The sequence below is a fragment of the Echiichthys vipera genome (assembly GCF_963691815.1).
Source record: "Echiichthys vipera genome assembly, chromosome: 5".
Classification (NCBI taxonomy): domain Eukaryota; kingdom Metazoa; phylum Chordata; class Actinopteri; order Perciformes; family Trachinidae; genus Echiichthys; species Echiichthys vipera.
Window position 1 is genome coordinate 10,072,377 of NC_139830.1, and position 23,171 is coordinate 10,095,547.

Here is a 23,171-nt window from a genome sequence, read left to right on the forward strand (position 1 = left end):
AATCGACAGACATGAAATAAACCCAGTAACACAGTATGGGCTATGGCAGTGTTTAAAGAACGGTATCGAAAAGAAAAAGGGGACGCAGTTTCAACCATAATCTTTTTTAGCGGAAGCAATCTTAAATCATTTTTAAACCAATATTTTGCGTCAAACTATTGATTTCTCTAGTAAGAAGTTGTGTAATATGATTTTCTTTTCTCACAACAGAATGGTTTTCAGCACTTTTAAGCTACCATTAGTGGAGCTCAACCCAGGAAGGAATATAATGTTTGGAGCAATTCAAAGGGTATTATCCCTTCCATTCCTTGGAGACTTTTAAATTAAAATATCAAAAAGGAAGTGTTGAGTTTTATTGACGGTAACTCAGCTCTCTCCCGGCTCTGCTCTAACTTAGACAAGACTCAAAGTGACCGTGAATGTGATTGAATGAATGAGTGAAAAACGTATTAGAGTTAGAAATAGCAGCAGATTGGCGAGTATGGAACGTCTTTGTTGTTGTTTGAGGGTTAGCGCTTACCCGCCCTTTATTAGCAACTGTGCCGTGTTAGGTTATTTGACAACACTGTACTTCCACGCTGTAGTCAAGTTCACGTACTTGTGTACTTCCCCCACAGGCTCAGTCCTTTAGCCCTAACAAGTCGTCTTCTGTGACATTGCATCGACATGGTTGGAGTCCAGATGTCTGTGTGTATTTGGGCCGTATGCTCCATATGTCCACTGACCTTATGAGTCCAAGCACAACACAGACTGTCCCTCTCACTGCAACAGCTGGGGCAGCCCAGGCTTACTACAGCTTTAAATCGTACTCTACAAACAAACCACACAGACAGGAACATTAATGGATAATCCTTTGGCATGACACCATCATATGGGAAACAATCATCTGCTTGTTCACGGATGAAAACCGCTCCATTTCTTTATGTGGAGCTTAAGAACGATGTATAAACTGCTTCGCCAACAACACCTCCCCCCTTCGTTTTAAACAGGAACAGGCGTAATTTCAAATTGGCTCACCTTAGAGATCAAAGTCATCCTTTCAAAATTAGCCTGCGACAAGCTCTCAAAAGTGAAGATGACCCATTTTCTACATACTTTATTAATTAGCTTTACTGTACTCAATTAAAACCATAATGAATTTCTCTTATTCTGCCAGACGTTGATAGTAAATGCACATCGTATCTCTGTTTCAGAAGCATTCAGTGTCTGAAAGTGCTCAAAATGCACATTTCCTCTGCAGGTATTTGAACATCCCACATTTTTTCAAATGTGTGACCACATCCAAGTAGGTTACACATACGTTTCCTCGCCAAAGCAAAATAAAAGTTGACACACAATGAAAAAACCTAGCCCACAGTAGCAATCAATACAGAACCAGTCCTTCATGTGTATTTGTGTATTGATCGCTGTGGTCTCTCTCACGCTTTGCTGCCCCTCCAGTGTTTCAAGGCCAGAGGGGTCACTGCTATTTTCCTTTCACTTTCACACTGACTTTCAACCACGACATGCAAACACAAACATCCAAGCACATAAGTACACACACTTTTACAACATATACACACTTAAACGCTATTTATATCTTTTGAAAACATGCAAGGTGCCTCCGAGTCCAGATGTTGCAGAGTAACAGCACAGACAGTTGGGGCTGCAACTAATAACGCAATCATAATTATGTCACAATATCAGTTTTCTTAAATAATCAAAGCTCCATAAGTTTTTTGTTTAAATGATAGTTGTGTAGTAAATTAAATATCGAACGTGACAAGTGGAACCAAACTGAATAACAACAACAATCAACAAATGTTTTGCTTTTTACTTGAAAAAAACTGAATGAGTCCTTCATTATCAAATAAGTCATCTACAGGATTTTTTTTTTGATTTATTCATTATTTTTGCCATCTTTTGGAAACTGCTAGAATAATTACTTTGCAAAAACATGATAAAAAGGCCCTGAGCATTGATTCACTTTTTCATTTCTTGTAGCTTTTCCTGACATTTCCCTGTTGCTTTTTTAATGGAGCTAAACACTGTAGCTAACACCTTAAAGTGCATTGTGCAGAAGGGACATTTACCTTGCACTGTAGCAGCGTAAGCACAGTCCACATACTGTGTAAAACACTTTAATACAGAATCTCACTTTACTTTCCACAATCTATCTTTCTTGTCTCAAGGTCGAAAAGTCCTTCTTTAATGCCTCTCGTCCCCCGCTTCCACAAATCCCTCTCATGGCTCAACTGGTTTTAAGCAGTGAAATCAATAAGACGTCCCAGCTTTCACTGGGCTTCAGAGCAGCTTTTAAAAGACATTTTGAAACACAGCCAACCAAGGATGGTCTTATCATGTCACTTACGAACCCATTCCATCTAAACTATAGATAAAGTTGGCAACATGCATGAAAGTCATGCCTGAAGAAAGTGAATCCATTGAGCCTCAAACCTCGAAGCATGTAGGCTTCTATCTCAGCCGTTGCCACACACCAACACCATAAATAAATACATTTTTCTCCTCCTCGCTGAAAGCAGTCAAGATGATCCAGACTGGCACTCTGACAGCAGATATAACACTCGTATTAGGTGAAGTCAGGGACACTGAAAGTGCTGCCAGAGGAAATAGGTTTGTAATCCGTTGTGTCTGTGTGTCTGTGTGTCGAGGGTGGGATGATTCCCAAACTGAGGAGAATGATCTGTCATTGTCACTCTCAGCCTCCACCTCGGCTTAAAAGATGATGAAATCTGCCCTCAGGACTCTGAGCCTTACGTCAAGATGAGTGCATGGTTCTTTTAGATGAATGATTCCTCTGAAATATTAAATTAGTTTGTGTGGTTACAAAAAGATGTACAGCACATACTTAACGGAGAACTAAATTGAATCTGCTGGACAATAACAGAACACAGAGGAAGTGCTGCTTTGAAATCGAGATACATGCCAATATAATATGCATTTTGACTGACTTGTGCTTGCATTTTAGAAATCAAAGTTATAACGTATGTGCTGCAGTGTCAGATAAACAAAAATATGTTTTATCCGTCAGAAAACCAAGAATATCTTGTAAAGTTGTTTGAAGAAACTAAGGATATTTATTATCGCCGATATTTTCGTTTTTTACGTTTATCGGCATCGGCCAATGTGGGCTGCTGCTTTTGCAGACAGTTTTTTGCCAGCATTATTTACAGACAGGCGTCCACAGGCAGCTCTGTGTTGTTGGAGATGCCTTTTTTAAGTTCAATCAATTTTGCCTTTTAAAATCGAGACTAGTAACATATGTTATCATCATTGTGTCATTTTTATGATGTAAATTGAGGGATCAAAAGTAGTATCGGCTCAAGAAAATTGGCGCATCGGTCAATGGCTAAGGCTGATAATAAAAGAAATCGACATCGGCCCCAAAAAAAATCCATATCGGCCGATCCCTAGAAGAAACACTTTTTCATTATTGATGATGACACCTCATTTTTAGTAGCATTAGTTCAGGCAGAGCACTGAAGACGCCGCTGCGCTTATTCACAGATTGCAATTCATGTTTCACCATCACTGGCCCCTTCACAGCCAACACGCTCTATTTAATGTGAACTGCAACTGACAAAAGTCTTTGACATATTGTTACATATCGGTTAACTTAAAAAATGTCAAAGTTGACTTCTGGTTTGAACACAGGAAACGAACAGCTGCCTCCTTGTTAAAAGTCCTGTTTGTTTCACCCATCTGGCACCTTACCCCATACACAGACTTTTTCACTTCATACTACGTCACCTGACTTCCTCCTTTGCTCCTGTCATTACTACGCCTAACAACAAACATAAATATGGAGCGTAATATGAGACATATAAGCCTATTTTTTGGTGTGACAGCTTGTCGGTGTACAGTGTGACCAAATATCATATTTCTCACTATTACAGTGACGCAGCTCACTCCACCACTCCAACCTCCTCCTAATATTATGTATTTTTGCCATTGTTGATTCAGCTAAGATTGAATGTTAATTTTCTCTTGTTACGGTGCAATTCCAGCAGAATCCTTAGTGCTGCTTGGATTTCCTGAGAGCTCCCTCAAAGCGCAGATCCTTTTCTGCTGAATCTAAAGGTCCTGGATGTTCTCAAAACTAGTTTGTGTTTCACCATGTCAGAAGGAAAACTGTTACTTTGACGATCTGACAAGTACTTGGTCTGGACGATGCGTACTGACCCCATAACTGTATCACCATTTGCTATAAATGGTCAGAAATGTCCAGAACACTTGACTTTTTTTATTAAATCAACCTGCCCATGTTCTCCATTGTCACAATTACAATATTCCTTCCAGCACATGAGGGCAGCACCGGATGACATCCTGATTGTGACTACATTCTGCCGATCTAGACGTGTTGTAAATTTCACCGGTTTGTATTACAAAGATTATGAACATGTCTGGTGTTGCCACGGCGGAGGGCACAGCTCAATAGCTGCGGGGACGAAAGCAGCAGGCATTAGAGCGTTGGAAAATTCAATATCAATTAATGCAGGATTCAAAGCTCGGCTTGACACAGCAGTTAGCGTTTCCTCCTTGAACAGCAAGAGAGAGGTACTCGAGCTCAGCCCCGAGGGAACTCGAGGATTAGCTGCACAGTCAATACGTGAGTCGCCTGCTTTTCTGCCTTCGAGCTCCTCTCTCCGCCATCTCCCTCTCTTTCTCCCTCTGTCATGTGTGTTTATCTACAGTAGGCTCTGCTGATCGAACTGAAGCAGGTTAATCCTTTGCAGGAGTGCTGCAAGGCGGAGAAATGGAAGGGATGAGCTTTGTGGAAAAACAATTAGTTACTCTGAACAATAAAAAGGTTAAAACAGCTGACTGCTGAGAATCATTAATGTTAGTCAGTGCAGACTGGTAAATGGCTGAAAAGGGAGTTATGATGAAAATAATTTCACATTAGTTAGAGTATATATAAACAAAGTCAGTCTGTGGTATATTGCACAAGCACTGCAAGGGTCAAAATTTTCACTGGGCCAGAGAAACACGTATTTCCTGATTGTTATTCACGGTGACATAAGCTGTCGCAGAAGGACATTGGAGCCACAGTGAAACCTGCTTGGGTAAATGTTAGCTCACCGTGGCCTTTTAAAGTCCTGGATGTCCCTTCTTCATTATAACCTACAGCTGTGTTGCTCTGCTCTCAGCAGCACATGCCTGTGCTACGGCAAAGAATTAACAGCAGATTACACATTTTCAGTCAACAAATGATTAAATCATGAATACAGAAACTGATTGGTGTTTTGCCTGGTCCTCTTTCCCTACAGCTGCTATCCTTGCCTTATGTGTAATCGATTAAGAGGTCATGAGTGTATAATATATATAATACTTTACTTTACTTGTTTATGATATGCTTCCTACTTCTTCCTTGTAGTCACCTGCATCGTAGAAACATGTGAATAATGAGAAGGCTTTCATGTTTACCTGCTGTTCACTAATATGTAAACAAACCTTAATTAAGTATTAAGTACATTATGCATTTTTAAACTAAACTACAATCTAAAAACAGTATGTCCAGGTAGAGCGGTAAATCATAATTAATCTTAGTTCAGTTCATGGGTAAATTCTCTTTTCTACGAGGTTCAATCTTCTTCTGTACTTGTCCTGGACTTCATTGACCAGGATATGAACACAATATCTTTCTTAATGCTTACTGAAACCAGCTTGTATCAGTTTTTACTGGGATTACAGTCATGTCCTCTTGGTCAGCGTTGGCTGAGCTCCAGAGGGGATTAAGAACAAGAGATCAATTCATGCTTTGGCCTTTGACCAAAGAAACAACTGCCCCACAGCAACTCTGCTCCATTATCATAATGAGGGATGGTTTTATGAGGAACACTGGACATTTTACTGGCCAACACAATATTATGTTACCATTTTCCAAACTCACAAATGAAGCTCTGGTGGTTTACTGTGACCAGTAGGTGATTTGAGGAGGGATGCCATCACCTTTCTACAGTACTATCTCACGATGGCCTCGCAGTATTACCCTAAAACCCGCCCTCGGTGTAAACGTCACCCACTGCAGATAACAAGCAGATTATGACTCCTGTAAATTAAATAGCCATACTGGAATTACTGTTAGCGCCATCCAGCAAACTGTATCACAAGCAAAGTAGGATGTGTCCAGGTAGCTGCTTTTGCTGTTTAGCTAGCAAAACAAACACCAAAAAAGCCCACAAACTGAACATGCTGGGGGGGTCTCATTCATGGGGTGGTTCGCTAGTCACAGGTGAAATAAAAAAACTTGTCCAAAATGCACAAATAACCTATTGACTGTGACAGTATTGATGTCGCGATAGATTTGTTTACTGAGTACCATGAGTCCTTCTATGTTTGTGAAATCCTTTTGTGTCATTTCAGTGTTAGAAATGTTACAAACCTCAAATAGAATAATATTGTACTACTTGAAATTTTATCAGTTCGTAAAGCGTTCTGCACATTTCTTCAACTTTAAATCTCAAAATTCATAGTACAATGAATGACCGGCCATTTTCCACCCATTTTACCCCCTGAAATGACAGATTTTATCAGCTGAGCTCAACTATTTAGAGCCCAATGTACACCACTTCACCATTAGGACAAATCCACAAGATTGGGAGGTCTGCTGTGCCTTGTTACAGTTGCTAAGTTGTGATTGGACAATGCTGTGAGAAGGAGGGGACTTGGTCATGTGACTCAGAACAGTATTTGTACACCGCAGTCACCCATCATTTCCTTTTCCTTACAGATGAGTCCAAGACGGACGTTCCAGAGGACTTTGACATCGACATGGAAAACCCAGAGACTGAGAAGGCGGCTGTTGCCATCCAGTCCCAGTTCAGGAAGTTCCAGAAGAAGAAGCGCGTTGAGAAGTCCTAGTGAGCGCCACGTTGCTCTGCCACTGTGTGTAGAGACGACAGGTGGAAGTGACGGCACAGTGACGATGGTGTGACATTTGCATGTAAACAAATTCATACCTGTTGGAACTCCAGGGGTTGTGATGGGGTTGGGGTTGGGGGGGATGCAAGACCCTGTTTATCATATGACATGTCTGTGAATTTTCATTATCCTATTATTACAATTGCTATAATTTATTAATGAACTGCTGTATCAATAAATAAGTAACAGAATTAAAAAAGAACATTTGGTTTCTGTCCTGTTCCATGTATCATGAAGTCTAGCTGGTGTTTGTGTTAGAATATGTTTTTGTACTTATCCCAGCCTCAATAGTTAAACCTGAAACATCCCCTTCTGTACCGCTACGTTTCCCAAAAACACGTGTACAAGTGTGAGTGGATGAAGCAAATGCTGGTGTTAAGTATGACGGTTGTTTTTAGGAAACTTAGCCCGAAGCTTTCCAACCTGAACAGAATATTTCACCCAGAGGCATTTTTCTTACCCGCATGGTACTATTAAGGTGTGTATCGATGTACATTGAATAAATAAAGACTCTGTGTGGAACCTGTGTACAGTTTATGTAAATACCAAAAAACACCTTAAGCTACATATGAAAAGTGGCTGCTGCAGTCATAGATACAAAACAGCTTCATAGATATGGCTGCAGTATGTCTAATATATTGCATTAATATACACTCTGCAGGATCGCAGTGGGACTTCATATTTTGATGACAAACTATAAATAGAAACTTCTTCAGAATGAGCTCGGCTGAGTCTACTCCCTGCTCAGCTTGATGACCTTCTCCATGTAGAGCCAGGCAGACTGATTGACTGATTCCAACTGAGCTGTTATCGGCTTAAGGCACCACCCAACAACATACACCTGCATAAATATTGTAAATTTAAGTCAGGATTATAGGTTGATAGTTCATTATGGATTACAGAATGATTTGAAAAGGCTATTTCTGTCTTTTTGGAGTTTTTGAAAGAAGTCTGAGTAGAACAAGAAACAAAATGAATTTAAGGCAGCATTGTCATTTCATTCTTGTCTTGTTGCCCAGTTTCTGCTGCACGCCTTTCCTTATGCTCTCTGTAAATAACTAGATGGCCAAGATTTTAAGTGCAAGGCAGCTGTCACAAACAAGCCTTACTCCTTTTAAAGTGTACCACAAAACAGCAGACAGCTTCCATCATTACACAGTATCCTGCTCAGGCACAATATGTGGTCTCCCTCATTAGCCTGCATGAGGAAAAATAAGAAAGCACACAAAAACTGGCATCAATGTGCTACAGCCTGAAGATTAAGTCCTATATCTCAAAGGAATAGCATAACATAATATATCTTGTGTCATAAACAAACACATAATTCTCTAGTTTTCTAGCAAGAAATCATTTTGAACAGCATAGTTAATTCGCTAGCAGAATGAAATATCTATGTCAGCTATTGGATGGATTGCAATTAAAATTTTGTACAGAAATTTATGGTTCCCAGAGGATAATAAATGTGTCTGACTCTGGTGATCCTCTGACTTTTCATCTACTATAGCATTAACATTCCATCAACATATACTAGATGGATCGGCAGGACATATTTCAAAGAGATTCATTGAATCCCACACGATTAATCCTAATGACACAGGTGATGTCTGACCCGAACTTTTGTGAAATGTCTTGACAGCTATTGGATGGATTGCAATGAAATTTGTCTCAGACATTTATTTTTCCCACATGGTAACGTAAGCATTTCATTGTAGCGCCATCATCAGGTCAGAATTTCAAATTATTCAATACTTCTGTTTAAGATCAAATACCTGCAAAACCTACAGTTTGACATTGAAATACCATTCTCAGCTGAACTCTGTGTTTAGTGCTAATTGTAAAAAGTTACCATGCTAAAATGAACTAAGAGAGTGAAGATGGTAAACATTATACCTGATAACAGCCTGGTATCACCAAAAGGCGTGTGAATGACACGCTATTTCTCTCAAGCCATCTCGCGTTTAATTACAACGCATTTCATGATTTTTGCGTGTTATTTCACGCCATGTAGTCTCAATTGACTTGTATAGTGCAGAGATGGCGTTGTCATTTGACGCACAAATGTCATTGAGGGAAAACCCACGTGTTGTCTCCGCAAGGTGGCGGAGAAATACGAAGTGGTGGAGCTATCTGTCAGAGGGTTGTTTTTAAATCAATATTTCATGTGAAGGATGGCTGAAATAACAGGCGTGAAATGCCCTAACCCTAACCCCTAACCCTAACCCTAACCCCTAACCCTAACCCTAACCCCTAACCCTAACCCTAACCCTAACTCTGGGGAACTACGGGCATTAAATGACACGCGAAAAGCTTAATATGCGTAGACATGCACGCGAAAAGTCATGAAAGTCATGAAAAGTAGCGTGCTATTTATACGCCCTCCCATGAGACCACGTAGCTGATAAACATCATGATGTTAGAATTACCACTGTGAGTGTGTCAGCATGTAGCATGGATGCAGACTCTTATTTACACTGTAGCAGTATGAACACAGCACTTCAAAATCGAATTTATACCTGCAGGCTTTATTTTATGATGGATACATGTGTTGTCTTAACAGAACATAATAAAGTGTCTCCACTTTGCATTACAAGTTAAACTATGGTGGGACCTGTCTAAAAACAAAGAGCGGTTTCAAACGTCATGACACTCACAAGGGTGGCTCACTGAACTGTATTATATCAAGGTCCGTGATGACCTTTGCACCCCAGGGAATTGATCCTCACAGCAGATCAGCTTTGTAAGCCAGGGAGGATTAAACTGTCATGACAAGTTCACCCCATTCCCTGATATCCACAGCCAGATGGTTTACAGCACAAAACAGTCCAATAAAGCGTGCCCATTACATTTTGATATAGTCTAAATAGTAACAATATTGTGCAATGATTATGTGTTATTTTCCTACCAAAGCAATACAAAGCAGGTTTGATGCAATAGTCTTTCTCCCTAAAAAGCGACAGCACATTAAGCTTGATATTTCCGGTGAAGGTCATTCTCTCATGGAAACAAAACTCACATGCTTGTTTGTTTGTTTTTTATAGTTTCCACCCAGATGACTAGTAAAAAGGATCCTGCCAAGACATCCAAAAGCCCTCAGAGAATAACAGTCCTCCCGGGGCTCTGCTGTCTCTTCCTTGTGTTCATGTGACTGTGTGGTAGAATAGAATTGAAATCTAATATTAACATATGGAGATTTTCTTCTGATCTTGAACAACAACACACCCCTCTCCTCCACTCTCCTCTGTGCTGCACCAAGCTGACGTAGAGAGGCAGACTGGGGGGTTCACAGTGTACTGTGTCATCACCTCTGGGTGCTCACTTCATCCCTGGAGTATAATTGAAGGTGTACTTGTCTCACACAGAAATTGGAGATAGATTACAGCACCACAATCTCCAGACAGAGTAATTGTATAGGAGTTATTTTGAAGCTGTGTGGAGCAAGAGTTTTAAAGTCAACAAAGGCACCTTACCTAGTAAGGTTTTCAAAAGTATCAAAACTTTAATACTTTTCAATATCACGTTTTCCAGACGATACGACACCCACATTTGATGGTATCGAAAGTATCGAAGCCATAGAAAAAGCAGACCTAGAATCAGATTCTCAACCCAAGGCTGCACAGATGAAGCAACGGGGCAGAAAATTCACTTTGTGCTGGTATGTATCTGAACCAGCACCTGATAGATTATTGTGAAAACCGGAATATTTCCTCTGACAGTAAACCTAAAAACTAAATTTCATAGAACGAAATCCCTAATCATGAAAAACCTTATTACATTGTGCTTTAGACCGAACATTCATTCATTCAGTCTGAGTAAATACAGCAGGGATATACAATTTTTCAGACAGAGCTCAACCATTCTGGGGATAATGAGATGTTGATAAATGCACTGAAACAGTATTATGATGAAAATTTCCACATGCACTGAGAATGAGATTGTAAAAGACGTTGCATGCCATCTGTTCTGCCCATGGAAGATTATCAGCTCTGCAGAATAGATCTATAACATCCAGAGGTGGTGGATGGGGCATTTATCGCATTTTATCCCTCAGAGTCAGTAAAAGCAACATATAATGTAAAGGCAGTGTAAAGATATAGTCCATCAAATTATCTTTGCCCTACTTCACTACAGTTTTTCTTTGCTGCTGTCCGGACAGCTACAGAAATCAATTTCACACTATGAGGTTATTGATTATAATTAATCATCTGTGTTCTTATGAAAACTGACATTTTCATGATTGAGTCACACACTGCTGCCTACATCCACCCGTGCATATTTCCATGAAAATAAAATACAAATCTGCTCATATTAGTGGAAACCTACCATCTCATGCATTCGACTTGCGTTATGTTGACACTGTAGACTTTAAACGGTCCATGCAAATAGGGAGATGGATGCTTCCACTAGTTTGATTCATTAAATTTACATTAGCCATTAGTGGCCTGTCACAGTAACGTGAATTTGAACGAGTGTGTGCCTGCGACATGGTGCGTGGAATCTCACTGTCAAAAATAACAGCCTGCTGTGCGTGCCAATGGCTAAAGCTTCCAGTGGAACGACTTTCACTTCATCATAAACAAATTGAAAAGCTTTCAGAACTAACTACTGACTTCAGCGCCTACAATCGACAAACCTCTCCCCTCTCTGTTGCTACATACAGTATTTTGATCGATTGGTTGATTTCTTTGACGCACACTTAAGCTGTTCCATCATTAAATCTCTTGCACTGCATAGGTGGGAAATTGAGTGATTCTCACAGTGCAGAACAAAGTAAAAATCCTTCCACCACTCCAGAAGCTGATTAAAATGTGTTGTCAGAAACACAGACCCGTGCCTGAGGAGTTTTTATGTTTTTTACATGAGACACACCTTTGTTCTTTTCTTCTTGTTTTCAGTCTCCAACAATGACTTTGTATAGAGTTTACAGATCTAAAGTCATTCATTAAGCAACAGCAGCTCTATGTAACATCTGTTGCTTTTATCATGTTTTTAAGTACGTTCTGATGAGGGTACGTGTTGTGTATATATAGGATATGGTGGGGTGTTGGGTAAAGTTATTTTACTTACTGTCATTTAATAGTGACTTGTTACGTTACATCATTACCTACTGAGAAAATGTACTTGTTCGAGTTCTTTTACCACTCCTTGTGCATGTTGCTAATCCGGTTGTTGATTCTGACATAACACCCCTTCAAAATGCAAATGCTCTGTTGAAACAAAACAAACAATGGGCGAACATGTGAACAATTACGATCACCTCTTTCATCAATAAGACATATTTTCCATCGATAAGAAAGAGGTAAAATTACAATTACATTGTTTTTTAAAACTCAGATCTGTTCAAACAACAGGGAACATGGCATTGCGGCGTTGTAGAAATATGAGCCTTGGACCGGCCTGGACCCGGAAATCATATTGTGAAAGGATGTTACGTCACGACCTAGCAGCCGAATGTTGTCTAGAGGGTGCATCAACTACTGTATGCCTACCTTTGAAAAATGAACTACAGGCCATATGCATGTAATGTTGTTGATAAAACACCTCAGTAAAAAAACAGTATGCAGCATATTCATGTATTATGTTATTAGTGCATATGTTTGAACCTGAGTTGCTCTATAAACTAGGCTAGAAAAATCTAAGTAAAATGTAAGAAATGAGCCAGGCAGAAATTGCTGATGCATCTACCAGTATTGTCTTAGCTAGGTAGAGTGAGCAATAATCCTGCAAATAGCTCGTGGCCTTTTCATCAGGAAGGATATCTTGGGCTTTAGGGCGATGCTAATGTTCAGAAGCAGCTGATGACCAGTGACCCGTGGCTTTAAGCGTAGATACAGGGGTGACGGCTGCTGCATCTGTAGCTGCTCCAGTCTAAAGTCTCTGAGCCTGCAGGACAGGCAGATGATGATGATGAGAAGTCACTGGTTTTATTCCTTTGTGGCTCAGGCTGGCATGAGGCTGTTTCAGATAACAAATAGTTATCAGAATAACTTAATGTTTCTTGTCACATTCTGTGTACTTAAAGCTATAGTTGGTAACTTTCTGTTAAAAATGTTTTTTTTTCCCATTTTATGAAACTGTATGTCACTATATCTCAACAGTACAATGAGACAGACGATCAGTAAAATAATTAGTTATTTATCTTTACATCTCTCTGTGTGGTGTTGTCATCCACTAGATCCACTGAGCCTGACCATCAACCAATCAGAGTCAGGAAACAAATGTGACTCAAGATTCTGTCACTGTATTGCATATTTCACTCATTAAGCGTATTCAGAAACATATTTTAGAGAAACTTTGTCCGTCTAGCTTGGCTTTGGCTCGACTTAGTCACAAATGTTCTTATTTTACAGCTAAACGATACACTTTATGGGAAAGATATGCAATACAGTAACAAAATATAGTCATATTTGATCAACTTGTTTCACAGTTTGATAAAAATACAGAGCTGTCATTGACGCTGCGTCAGAGACTCTGAGTGGTTGTTTTTCTTTGGTGGAAACTAGCAGATGCCATTGGGAGCACACAGGAACAAAAGATGAAGGTGACTCAACTCTTTCAAAGATCGTCTGTCGCATTGTGCTGTCAGGATATAGTGACAGTTTCAGTAAACATGAAAAAAACAACATATTTTTCATAGAAAGTTACCAACTCCAGCTTTAAGGAAGATGTTAAAATAGTGTGAACATGACATTCATGCTACAGGATGATCATGTTAGGGGTGACAGATAAAATCACCTTTGAAAAACAAATGAAAAGCTATGAAGGAAACCGCTTCTATGTCTGTATTAAGACTAAAACATCAGATGTGAACCGGTGTCTTTACAACTGAAAGATCAGTTGCCCAAATATGCCCCCCCTTTTTGCTTCTCCTATCTGCCATTTCACTCTCTTTATGTGTGATGGAGTGTATTTTCTCATTGTATCTATAGATTTAAACAATGCCCTAGAAACTTTACCCCCGGCAGTACTGCTGCTCCACTGACCTTGTGATTGTGAATCAACCCCAGAAACCGGTTGCTATTTATACCTGGTTTCCTCCCTCACTAATGAGACCTCACCTTCACAGCTGCAAAGCCCTCTTTTCTTCCCTCTGCTATCTGGTTAAGGGTATATTTCCATGGGACTATACTGTATTTCATGATGCACCATAATCTTTCACCTAAGATTTTTCAAAATCTCTTTTATCTTAACTGTTTGATAATGAGGCTTTTAGAGTATCACGTATGTAGATGCTTCCTATTAATAGAAACATCTGAAACTTGAACATGACCTGAAAATGATTTATTAATATTTATTTTTTTGACATCTTGCCTTCATTGGATGGAATCGGTTTAAGATACAGACAGGAAATAGCACTCAACAAAAGTTCTCAAGCTGGATTCAGACCAGGAACATTTTACTGTACATGCCTCAGCCAACCAAGCAGCCAGGACTCCTGCACCTGTAGACTGCATTTAATAAAAGCAAAGACCCTCAAAGGCATTTAATCAGGTCTGATTTTTGGTTTGTGGATAATCCTTATAAAGCATCTACTAAAACATTAGTCTATACTGTAATGATGCTTGTATGTTACTCCAGGGCCTGTCAGGTCCACTCACATCGTACATGTAGATTCAGACGAACCCAAGCCCTGTGGCAGTAACCAACGTCATCTTTTCAGAGAATCTTGCAGTAAACAAAAAATACACTGCGGTCAGCAAATATTCAGTCAGAGGAAAATGGTAAGATTTGTTCAGGCTATTGAAGAGCGTCTCATACTCTCACAATCACTTTTTAAAAACAACTGAAGATAGAGACCATCTTGTGACGGGATCTTACGTTAGCTGCTAAATTGGGCCAAGGGGCGTAAAGTGCTTAGGTTAATGGCCCCATTCCCATCCCTTTTTACTTCCTTATTTCCGACCCCCTTTCTCAGATCACACCCATTATCAAACTGGACCTTCATTTTGAGCTGAATTACAAACCTGTAAAGGGTTGTGACTTTATTTTGCATTGTTGTGAAGCTATTCAATTTTCTTTATCATGTAATGACGATTTGAAAATTCAAAAATCAATGCCCATTCCTCTCATAACAGCTCAATATGGCCTTTCTGACTGCACAACCTTTTGAGGTTGGGTTAAAGCAGCAGGTTAGATTCTACCTCTGTCAGTTGTCAAAAAGACAATTAATCGTTTGTGTTGTTGTGCAGAGTTTGCCATGAACAATGTGATTCTATGGATCCATCCTGCGTTGTGCTCAATTTACTGCAGGTTGGTGGTTTTGGAGTAATATTTTGGGGAGTGTCGGGGCCTGCAAACTTCTCTTTTTCTCCCAGTTGAGAGTTTTCCCCCCTTCTAGCAGGATAATACACCATGTTATCTACAGGGTGGCTCCAGAAGCACGTGACTGCAGTTTCCCCTGATGGCCTGCACAGATCATAACCCAACAGAGCACTTCTGGCTTAAAAACCCACACAGGAACTGCTTGATGCTATTGAGTCAACGTGGACCAAAACTTCCAACACATTGATGAATATATTCTCAAAGAATACAGCCTGGATGCAAAAAAGGGTCTGGTTTATCTTCTTGGAGTTCTCTCTGGAGGTGAATTCATACTTTTGGGAGGAAAATGTCTGTATAATGTATATATAGACATATATTTGAAGGAGCACTGAATTTTGAGGACATCTGTCGGACATTGTGGATTAACCTCAAGGTCCGGATGCGTTTCAGAATATAATCTCCACATAATGTCCCATTTGTCCTCCATCATTGGTAAGAAAATTGTATACATCATCACAGCGGGACTCAAAAGGTCAGAACAGTTTTGTCTGTCTAGATAAATAGCTGGAAATGACAAGACAATCTGCTTTAAAGCAACTTCCTTCTCTGCTGTTTCTAAGGAAATAAAAATTACGTTTAACAATCACATGTTATTTTCTATGTACTGTATCTACGGACAGTAGAACTAATATAAACCTATATCCAGTCATGCAAACACAGAAAAGTTTCCCAAGGGACAGTAGAGTGAAGTAACACTGTTACTTGCCACTGGTTAGTTAGTTAAATGTAAATTGTATTTCCATAAAAACAGCAGAGAAGGATGTGGTTTTAAAGCAGATTGTCTTGTCATTTCCAGCTATTTATCTAGACAGACAAAACTGTTCTGACCTTTGATAATGTCCACATAATGTCCACATAATGTCCCATTTTTCCTCCAACATCGGTAAGAAAATTAAGACACTGACTTAAGCAGATGAAGACACTCTCCTGACAAGCAGTGAGCACACAAGCAGATTACTGAGCTGACAACACCCCTATCTTGCAATCCATCATTGTTGAATGATGAAATATGATGCAATACTCTGAAAGATTGACTCTAATTTACGTTGCCAGTGTTACAGTCCTACTGAAAAGACCCTTTTTTAGAGCTAAATACAGTAGGTCACTCTCTAAGTCCCTCTGTTGACAGCTTGAGCTCAAATCAGATCAGTTATGTGAGCAGTTGGTGGAAGCTTATCTAAAGCACATTACAATACCAGGAGCGAATACAGCAGCTCCAGTGAGATTCAAACCTCCGGACGCTGGTTGTATTAGTGTCCTGATCCGCACACAGCTTTATTAAAGTTCAAAAGCTAACTTCTTATTATCTAGCAAGCTACAATACAGTAGGTTATCCTTCTGTGGTACAATGGATTCAACAGACTCTTGGTCTGTGTCCAATTATCTATGACCAATTCATGATTAACAGCCCCTTTAGACATCGACCTCTCCTAATAAGACTCTTCATCATTTAATTGTCATTTACACGAGGCATATAAAACCATGTCTGTCCATTCAACAACATGTAATCGGTGATGTATTAAATTGCAATTACTTCAGTTCTGTAATGAAAAGTCATCTTTAGATCACAATGTATTTGAATGTATAGGATGAATGGCACGGTTGACTAAATATATCTTAAAATAATCAAGTTTATAGCTGCAAAGGTGGATAGATTAGTTTGTTCTACTACTAAATGAATCGGAAACTAAATGAATCATCAATGAATCAGTTTGAGTCATTTTTAAAGGAAAAAAAAAGTCAAAATTCCTTTAATCCAGCTCCGCAAATGTGAATATTTCCTGGTTTCTTTACTAAAGTAAACTGAATATCCTTAAGTTGTGGACAAGACAAGACATTTGAGGATGCAATCTTGGACATTGGGAAACCAAAAGAACAAACAACTAATGAATTAATCAAGAAAATAATAAAAATATTGAAAAATATATATAATAATAATCGAACATTCAAATAATCATTAGCTGCAGCACTATTGAAGTTATGCTTCTCGGTTCCACTTTAACTCAGAATCATAAGCACATTTTAAAATAACCCAACATATTTTGCTTTTTATTATCTTTCTTTCTGTAAACCGGGATGTCTTTGCATGGCTAAGGAATGCAATAGACAGCAGAGAGCTCAGAGAAGTGTAAACTGGTTTATTTATCTTAACTGACCTGAAAGGGAAGCTGCACTCAAAACTGAAATGTCTAAAAAGGGCTGAGCTATTATTGTGTACCAAGTGAAAACTGACCTTGTTAATGACTTTGTTTTCTTGATCATCAATCTCAAATTAAAGTTCTGCAATTTAAATTGTCAAATACTGCAGGATATGCATTAGCGTTACGTCCACAGCCTTAATCCATGGGAAAAAAGGTGCTGTAAAGATGTCAGTTTGCCCTATACGGCGGACGAACCTCATGGGAAACAATTGCCTTGTCAGAAACAACCTGTGCTCCTCAAGTCCTTCACTGAGGACAAGGACAGACTAAGCTACTGGATCAATCAAGTAATCTGAGACAGAGAGAGAAAGGAGATGGAGGTCGAAACAGAGCAGAGAAGAAAAATAATGATTGGGGGAGTTATGTGTGAACACAGGGGAAAGTCCTTCCGTTTCATGCTTTCTAAATTACCCCCCTGTCTCCTGCCAACTCTTCAGGCACCTCATTATAAACCCAGTCTATTCCTAACCTGCTTCTGCACACTGACAATGCACGTCACGCTATGGTATCCTTGGTGTAGTTTATTAAAAAGTGATTCCCAGGGGAACTTATGTGACGGGGTACATAGAAAACTGTAGATTGCGATGGACGATGACATCACCCAGCGGGTGGCTTATTTGTGGGGTTGGGGTTTCGTCTTATGGGAGACTCCTGCAAAAGTGCTATATTTCAACTAATACATGTTTAAATTATAATTATAATGATAAAAGGTTGAATAGAGCCGGGTGTGTTTGAAGATCCTTGTTAAAAAGAACATTTCCGTTGCAACTGTGCGCAAGAACAGGTGTAGATATCTATATATAGTGTATATACTTTATATACTCTGTTGCCCATAAAGTTGGAATACAATATTTTTTACCTCTTCTCATGAAATGATTATGTGATTTATTCTTGATAGATGATTGATAGATAGTGTATATATCCTCAAAACTTTATTGATCAATCTCTTCCACACATATCCCACTGAAAATGAAATCATAGAAATAAAATAAAAAGAGGAGTGTGTCTGAAAAGGAAATTAATCCAACTTTAAGGGCAGCAGATAAAGATATTGCTTCTGTAGGAATTGTTGAGTCTCTATAAATCATAAATAAGTCCAGTGGTGGAAAGTAACTAAGGTACTTTACTTGAGTAGTTCCATTTTAATCTTCTTTATACTTCTATTCCACTACAATTCAGAGGAAATATTGTACTTTTTTAATCCACTACATTTATTTGGCATCTTTAGTTACTCGTTACTTTATATACTTATATTATACATTAAGCTACACAGCAGTAGGCCACTATAAAGTAAATAAAATTAGCCCCACCTTTACCAGCTGCAACATCAAAGTGACATTCACATTAATCTATAAATATACATAATCTAATATTCTGAAATGGGTCATTCTGCAAAATGAGTACAAGCTGCTGATGCTAATACTTATGTACTTTAACCTAAGTAACGTTTTTAATGCAGGACTTTTACTTGTAACAGAGTATTTCTACAGTGCTGTATTACTACTTTTACTTCTTTTACATAAAAGCTCTGAGTAATTTTTCCACCACACAAACAATGGCTGTGGTATTTATTGTCATTTAACTGTCAGGACTGCAAGACAGTAGCGTTTTGATATGGTTTTTATCTCACCGTGGGTGACTTGTGTGGGAGAGACACTGCCAGTTCACATCAAGGTGCAGGCGGTTGGAGTTGAAGATTATTTCATCGTAATCCAATTAATCTGCCAGCTCATGTTCTTGTGACAGGGAAATTGTTCAATGATCACCGGGGACGCCTCTTAATCCCGTTTGTTGTATGAATCAGTCCCTCCACACTTCAAAATGTCATTAGAAGTTTAGCAATGTTTTTATTTTGTGGTTTAGTTACAACGATGGAAAGCTTCAAAACCTCACTTGTTTCATTAACTTCTTCCTCCTCCATCGTGGTTTCTGAAAACATCTTGTTGTGTATATCTGCTTTGACATGGTAAAGATGCATATTTCCAAAGTAGGCCTACCTCGAATCCTTGAAGCACACTTGACAACAGCGAGGTAATGGTGCACACAAACTCCATCACATGCAACGGTCAAAGGTCAGCCCCGCCCACACTCATAATCTAGACTGTTGTCATCTCCAGAAAACAAATCACATCCAATAGAAAATAGAAATATAGTGGGGAAAATACTCTTTACTTGCCTGTGGTCAATCTGACTAGACCCGGGCCTAAATTATTGAAATAGTTGTCTAAAAGTATGGATAAACGGTTGAAATAGTTAGCTAAAACTAACTTTAATGGATAAACAGTGCAAATAGTTGGCTAAAAGTAACGTTAATGGATAAACGGTTAAAATAGCTAAAAGTAATAATGGATAATCTGTTGAAATACAGTAGTTAGCTAAAAGTAACTTTAATGGACAAACGGTTGAAATAGCTAAAAGTAATAATGGGTAATCTGTTGAAATAGTTAGCTAAAAGTAACGTTAATGGATAAACAGTTCAAATAGCCGAAAGTAACAATGGGTAATGTTGTGAAATAGTTAGAAAAAAGTAGCATTAATAGATAAATGATTGAAATAGTTTGATAAAAATAACGTTAATCGATAAAGGGTTAGAATAGTTATCTAAAAGTAACATTAATAGATAAACAGTTGAAATAGTTAGCTAAAACAAACGTTATTGGATAAACGGTCAAAATAGCTAAAAGTAACTTTAATGGTTGAAATAGTTGGCTACGCTAAACGTTAGGGTTAATTGATAAGCTGATTAAATAGTTTGCTAAAAAACATGGTTAATGAATAAATGGTTGAGATAGTTAGCTAAAAGTGGAGTTAATGAATAAGCCATTGAAATAGTTAGTTAAAAGTAACATTGATAGATAAAATGATGAAATAGTAAGTTATATCAATGGATTGATGGTTAAAACGTCCAACTTCTGCCAAAAGGTATATTATATGCAAAAAATTGTAAGAACGATGTATTGTAACAGTATGGACTTTTATATCATCTTATAAGATCACTTTTGAACATATGCATAGGTGGTGTTATGATGGGTGGTGTCGATGAAGGTTTCATTGACAGGGCTGTGGGGGTACATCAGGAAAAATAGGTGGGGAACCCTTCTACAGTCTTATTAGTTTCCCTCTCTGGCAGCTGAGCGCGGTGGGAGGTGTGATAATGGCCTGCAGCCAGGGGGCGAGTCACACATCCGGCTTCTTCCTAATGTATGAGGGCAACTGCAGTCATAAAGTCATCGTAGTACGTAGGTGGGCTATCTATCTTCATTATACCGCCTCACACCAGTGAGCGGAGTGCACAGATAAAAAAGAAACTGCAATTATTGTAATTCACCCAAAGGAAATGTTATCTCTAGTGTGACCATTTCCTTGGAATCATTTATAGCAAGTGTATGAAGTTTTCCTGGTGCATCAGCGGACTCAGTATTTAAACCTGCAGCACATGTTTTTTGTTGCAGCATTTGTTTCCTCTCCGACAGAGACACACACCATCTAGAAAACAAAAGATGATGTTTTTCATTTTCGGTTAAGCAACAGAAATACTTAACTCTACATCAGTGGGTTTAATTTCCCTAAAGATTATTACAGTGCATGTGTGTTTATATGCATAAGTCACATATGTGCACATGCACTTTCCCCTGCCTCTGCTGTCTCATCCACATTCTCAGGCGCTGTGGGGATCAGTGTGACAGAGTAAACCTGATCTAGGTTCCCGAGTCAGAGCTGGCATGAATAATTCACTGTGTTCGGGGTGGTGTATTCTTGAAAATGGCAGACACACACTGGAACCGACTGCTGGTTTGCCCTTGATGTCTCACTCCAGGTTGTCACGAATAGTTTTGGTGCTGAACCCTCTCTTTCCACTGCTCCAAAGTCCTCAAGCTCACTCTCCGTGAGCAGCAAATTGACTCAATTCAGTGACTGCACAGCGCCATCTGTTGATCAAAGCCAAGTAACATCTGCACCAATACAAACCTTTTTTAATGCCTCTTTTTTAAGGGAGGTAGTTCAAGTTCCTGCCATGCCAAGGTCACCTTTACATGCTGGTGTGTGGACTCAGCCGGGGAGTTGGAGAAATCTTCTTTCCATTAGCTGCAATTCATTTATGTATGAAAACAACCTCTATAATCCTGCTCAGTTAAAATGACAGATTTGTTTCATGATGTTAATTATATTATATAATAACTATAGATTTGTGTGCTTGAGTTTGTGTAGTACTTACTGTCAGTAATTTGACACAAAGAAATAAAAGCCTTCACTGTAATCCAAAACAAGTCATCTTAAAAGCTTATTGCCAAATCCATTTTTGTTTAGGACACAATTTTGTTACTTTTAAACATGCTCTAAAGTCTGGCTTTAAAGTATACAAGAAGACTTTTTTTTTAAAATAATCATTCAATGTAGAAAAGGCAGAGAACTCCTGACTTTGAGAAAAAAAAATATTGGAGTGACCCTCTAACCTTGCATAGTCCAGCAAGATATTAGTCATCTACTGTAATAAGATCACAAATTACACAGAAGTATGACACTTGTGATGCTTTATCAATGACTGTTTCTTCACTAGGTTTAGTTGTGGGATATCCGGTTTTAAATGTATTGGATCGCCACAGCTGCCCATTTAGCTGTTTGACCCTTTGTTTGACAGGTCATACTAAAGAGTACTGTGGTTACTAGCATGTATATGTGAAAATGGATTCACATCACTTTGTTTAGATATTCCTAAATCAGTGTAGAGAAGACTGTGATACACTAAGAGATACAAAAAAATAATGAAGTAAGTTGATGAAATGGGGAAAAGGGAAAAAAAGAGGGGAACAGTGAGTCTTACAGAAATAGTCAGCGCTGACAGAAAATTGATGCACTTTGAGGCAAACTACTGCAAAAACAAAGAGGAAGGTCTAATCCTCAAAATGAATTAGTGGTTCCCAAACAAATAAGTCACAAAACAAATCTGAAGGTTTAAAGCATGATCAACGGGATAAAGACAATAAAAACTATATTCTACAACAAACAATTAAACCTGTGACAGTCGGGACACAAGCCAAAAACATTGGGAACTAGTGATTTACGTTTCATCTAAAGTAGGCACTTCACCAAAGTTCATTTGACACTTAACTACATGCCAGGTTTAAGGATGATTCTTAATGGCAAATTATAGGGATTAATATTAAACCTAGCTTTGAGGGTGGTAAATTTAAAATCTTAGAACTACTAACTTTATCTGAAATGACAGGTCTCAATGGAAAGTATAAGAAGAATGTGAGTTATAGGACAGCAGAGGGACGGGTGGGGGAAGAGGAACACAGGCGAATGTAGGGCTCGACCAATATGAAGCAAAGTCAGATGTGTGCAAACATGACTAAGGACTTTATTAACCAAATCATTTCCCCCATAATATCCACAAATAAAAGTGATCTCTTTATATATATTCACATTGTATAATTTCATAGTGTGACAAAAATTCTCTTTTTTTTTTTGGATTTCCAGCCATTCCTATTAATTGTCATTTGATCAGTCGCCATGCAGTCGTCAGAAAGGTTGAAAAACATTACGATTGGTCAGCAATGGCGGTCGTGTCCGGCGTCACTCTCCCTTCCTCTATTTGCTCTTCGTAGTGCTAAAAACCCCCTCGGTTACCCAATCACAGATTTCATCACACTGCGACAATAAAATAAAAATAAATTAAGAAAGCAATGTTCTCCTGCAGAGTGCTCCAGAGTCCTCCTCCCTTTC